Raw genomic sequence first — 5,164 nt, 5'->3', positions numbered from 1 at the left:
AGAAGGTGGCTGTTGTGGTGGAGTGCATCAGCCCCTCTGTGTGTCTGGGTGCCTGCCTCTTACGTGAAATGAGGAACGAATGCCTTACATGAATGGCTGTGCTGTCCCTGACCTCACTCCAGCTGAGCAAATTCAAGTGCTTTTGGGATAACTCTGAATATCTGAAGTCCTAGGCCTAAGATCAGCACGTGGTTTCGTTCCTGCTGTTTCCAACCACATTTGCTGCTTCATCCTCAATAAATCCCCATAGGAGCTGGTTAGTCCTGTCCCCTCTGTCTCCTGACAGAGTTGGAGCTTTGCCACAGTGAGGTGTCACACAAGGCGAGAGGACATGAGTTTGCTTGGAATAATCTGATCGGTGGGGCACTGACCACAGGGAGAAGACAAAGCATGAAAACCAAGTGACATTTCTTCTGCAGTTAGACTGATATACTCTGCTTCTGCGGACTTCATTTCACTCTTGTGGGGTTTCATTTAGTTTTGCTTTGAAGCACAAAAGGTGCTTTTCCAGCTGGATAGCTGTTGTCCTGGGTGTGCAGGTAGCTCTGTCACTCTTGCTACTGCCCTTGGCTTGGCCCAGCAACCTTTAGGAGATGCATATCCTTTTCCTTCCTGCTGCGTAGTCAGCTTTATGGCAGTGGAGAAAACAGTATGGCCCTGTTTATTGCCGGCTGAGTTGCAGAGGGTAGGAGTTGCAGAAATGAGAACTGGCACAGCTGTGAAGCTGATCTAAAACAGGACGACTGCTTTACCTGTATCCGTCTCTTGTGGAAGGGAGTACCAGGCTGCTCTCAGCAGCTTCTGAGACACTGATGATCTTGTCTGCTGATGAGATATGGGGACTCTCCTTCATCCAGTTCTTCCCTTCCTGATTCGCTTGTCTGCAGCCCACTGGGCTTCTTGGGCAGGGCCCTGGCCTTCCCTGGGCTGCTGCAGTGCAAGTATGGTAAAGGGCTGCCCCAGACTTGGAGAGTTGCGGGTGTCCTGAGCCCCTCCAGTCCTTCCAGCCATGCACTGAGTGGGGAGGCAGCGTGAGTCCTTGGCCTTGTGAAGAGGCACTGCTTGGCTGGGAACTGTCATGGGCCCTCTGGACAGCACCCTGCTTTCTGCATGAATCTGACCCTGGGCGATGGAAGTCTTGTGCTTCAGGGGGTGAAATTTAAGCTGTCAGTGACTCTCCTGTTTTCTTCCCTGCAGGTAGGCAGGAGCCCCTGGTAGCTGAGTGAGGCAGCATGGCAAGTAAGTGTTCCCCAGTCAAGACCGAGATGTGGCAGTGGTGCTGGAGGACAAAAGGAGGATGTTTGGCAGCCACCTCTCAAGGAAGGGGTGTCTGCTTTTTGAGGGGTGCTATTCTCTGTGGGAAGCAGATGCCATTGGCTACTATTGCTGGATGCAGTCTGAGGTCCAGCCTGACTTGCGCTTCTCTCTCACCTGTGCAAGGAGGGAGTCAGGAGGAGATGCTGAAGGGCATCTCTCTGGGACTCCTTGTATGCTGCAGAATTTCTTTATTTGCGTGATACTTGCTGTGCAAGGCAGGCCTCGCTGAGGCTCTTTGGACTGGTTGGCCCCTCTGCGACGGTTGCTGATCTGCGCTGACATCTGCTAGCAACAATGCTCCTCATGGCCCATGACTGACACCCCCTGAGCTGCCCATCCTGGGCCACGCTGCCTTGTAGCCTGTGTGGCTGGTGGCACTGGGGCTCTCTGTTCCCAGTGGATGGGCAGCTGCCTAACTCGGCCCCACTACTCGCTGCATCTTGGCATCTGAAGGAGTGCCTGACAGATGGGGCTGCTTGGGGCCAGAGGCTAAAGCTGGGCCAAGACCGGTGAGGGCGCAGGCTGGGGGATGGCGTGTGGTTTGTAGAGAGCTGGACTCACCCCTCCCTCCTTGCTCTTCTGGGCAGCCTGCACGGCAGCTGCATGCAGCGATGTGATGGGAGCTCGAGGAGGTCGGCAGCTGTGAATGGGGAGATGTAGAAATCTGTCTGAGATCTTGGGATTCGCTTGGGGTGTCGCTGGAGCCAGCTGTGATAGTGGCGGCAATAGGCACAACGGGCAGGAGGAGGACCCGAGGGATGACAGGTATGCCTTTGTTCCTTATCTGTGCTGTGCCAGGTGGGGGAGGGAGCAGAGATCTTCAGGCAGTGTTTTTAAAAGGCAGTTTTAATCTGTTAATAAGAAGGGTACCCAGCTGGGTCCCTGCCTTCCTCCGCTGCTGCCTTTTCTCCCTCGCAGAGCGCAGGTGCTGGCTCATCAGCACGTACTGGTTGTAGGCGGTGTCCCCTGCGGTGGCAGTGTACCCTGCCAAACAGCCTGCTTCGTGGTGACCCCGAAAAGCAGGAGGGCAATGTGGTGGTCAATATATTCACCATCATGCACTCTCCGGCCCTGGCTGTCCCTCTGCAGAGACGGCTGCATCTTATTCTGCAGAGAAGCAACCCCGGGGGTGTCCTCACAAGCCATGCAGCAGAGCTGTGGGGTGGCAGTGTGGCCAAGCCTGCCTGCCACCAGGGGCCAGCAGCACCTCAGGAAACCCAGCAGGGATGCAGTGAACCCAGCCCTTGCTCCTGCTCCCCCTGCCTAAAGCTCTGATCTTTCCTGAGCACCGGTTCTCCAGCTGGTGTGGGGAGACTTGGAGAGGCATAAGGGGTCACTACTGAGGCTGCTGGGCCTTGGGAAGTCCCCTCTGCCCTGCGGTTTGGGGACAGTACCTGCTTAGGTGTCTGCTCTTTCTGTCAGCTGGGCATCCAGGCTGAAATGAGAGTTGACAAGGCTCTTGTTTCCTGAAGGCCATTGGTTTTCCTGCTGCCAGGCATGCAGGAGCAGTAACTTGGTTTCTGCTCTTCTGCCATTTCTAGGTCCCCGAGGGAAATTGAATGTGGGGAGAGGCACACAACTCCATCACAGCATGCTTTCAGTCGGGACATTGCTTGTGATACCTGCCTGCCTGCGTGTCTGTTTTTATTTCCCACTGTAGTGGCCAGTTCAGAACAGCAAAGCCGGGAAGGGGTCAAGTGACTGGTGTCTGCAGGGATGGAAAACCCTGACAGTGAGATCTGCGGCCAAGCTTGTCTCCAGGGTGTGCTGAGGAAGTTGGAAAGAAGCTCAGACTCAAGTGCTGAGGAGGGGAGCATTGATACCTCAGCCTGATCAAGGCAAGAGGCAAAGGAGGTGAGGCCAGACTTCAGCAAAGGATGGGACCTTTGCAGAATGGATGGTGCCTTTGTAAAATTTCGTCTCATTCTGGAAAGGCTCAAGAGAAGGTCGGCCTGCCAGCCTGCTCCCTCTCCTCCAGGACAGCCCTCCTCAATTGCAAAAGTCAAAGGAAGCTGATCCCTGCCCTCCTGCAAGATGCCTTCAGTGCCTCTAGAAAATGCTTTTTTGATTCTCCTTGTAAAAAAAAAAAAAAAAAAAAAAGAGGTTTGCATAATAAAGTTGATTCTGAGGGAAGGTCTCTGACTCACATCATTCATGCTGCTCTTCATTCACACCTCAGTGGTTCAGCCCTTTGCAAACTCTTTCACTGAAGCAAGCCATTAATAAGTCATGGGAGAAAGCGCACCTACACAGCACAGAGAGAGTACAGTGCCTTGAAGCACGGGATGGTGTAGCCCAGTAGGAGCTGCTTACGCCATGATCTTGTACCTGCCTTGATATTTACAAAATAAATGCCCTGCTTCTAAAACAGTACAGCAGGGTATGTGGAAGGCAGAGGCTTCTAGTGAAAGAAGCTGATAGCTTTTCACAAACGGTTACATGTGATCCTCACCAAGCTCCCTACTGAAGGAGTATTTTTGTGTTACAGCCAAGCTGGTCTAATGGGAGACTCCGGCTGTCCCCTTGCCTCCTTGTCCTGCACCTGCTGATGTTGCAGTGTGAGTTGGTTCAACTGGTTGATCCAATGGAAGACTGAGCCTGAGGGTGAAGGAGGTAAATAGGTTTCTGCAGACCAGCCAGCTGAACCGATTCATCTTCCTCAAGAGAAGCAGCGTGGTTGTATGGCTTGGTGTGGAGAGGTGGTGCCAGCCTACAGCTGAGTGTTTGGAGCTGCGTTACGGAAACTCTTATGACACGCGTGCATGGGATGTTTGGATCCTGGAAGGATCGTGGTTGTTGTGGAGTTTTTGCTTTCTGGGCAAAAACTCGCTTGCCTCTCTGTGCCATGTGCTGCTGCCTATCCTGATAGGTTCTTGGTCCCTGCACCCTGTGGAGGTCTCCTCCCTGCAGAGTGTGAGGGGAGAGGCCTTGAAAGGGCCGTCTCTCTTGCAGGCAGGAAAGTGATGATCCTGCTCAGTCTGGCTTCCTGACTGCATGCTCTGTGAGAAGATCTGTTATGGGCAACGTGAAGTCTCCCACGCTCTGGGAGCAGATTCAGGTTTGTGAGGCCTCTGCAGCAAAATGCAGTAGGGATGAGAATGTAATGCTGCGTGAGAAGTTTCTCAGGCCCCTTTCAATATCTGACTCATGACCTCTTGTGCTGTCCCTGTGTGTTGGGGGAGGGGCATGGGAGAAGACATAGTGGTTTCTCTGGGACCTGAACAGAGTCCCTGAAGCCACCTGAGTTTGCATGACCCTACAGCAGCTGTCAACAGGGACATCGGCTTCCAGCAGGCTGGCTGCCCTCCTCCTGGGGGACTGTGGAGGTGTAAAGCGAGAGAGGAGGCTTGGGTCATGCATGGGGGGACTGTGCAGTGTGCAGTGCTCTGTGTTTCGAGTCTTTCTTGGTGCTGGCCCCATGTCTTGGCAGAGAGGTCGGGCTCCGTGTCCCAGCACCTGTGGTGTCTTGCTCACCCGGTGGGACCAAGCAAGGTGAAATCCCGTTAAGGGCAGGAGGTTGAAAACAAGTCTTTTTGGAACCTTCTGTTTCTTCTTCGGCTGCCCTGTGTCGTCTGCAGCTGCCACTTCTGATGTCACTAGCATCTCAGCCCTGCTGGAAGGATGCTCCTGGTGCTGTATATCTCTGGGCAGACCTCAAGAGCCCTGTGCCCCCTCTGGGTTTGCTCTCCCTCAGTGGGCACTCTGCTGTGCTAACCAAATTGTAGGCCTGGGCTTTTGCTGTTTGGGATGCCTGTATCACCAGAATCCTGTGGGAAGCCAGGTGGGAAACTTGGCTGGGCAGAGGCCGAGTGTGGGGTTGTCCTGGCTTAGCATGTCTCTGCCTTTT

This window comes from Buceros rhinoceros, unplaced genomic scaffold (assembly GCF_000710305.1).
Source record: "Buceros rhinoceros silvestris isolate BGI_N320 unplaced genomic scaffold, ASM71030v1 scaffold4889, whole genome shotgun sequence".
Classification (NCBI taxonomy): Eukaryota; Metazoa; Chordata; class Aves; order Bucerotiformes; family Bucerotidae; genus Buceros; species Buceros rhinoceros.
Note: the sequence above shows the minus strand (reverse complement) of the source record.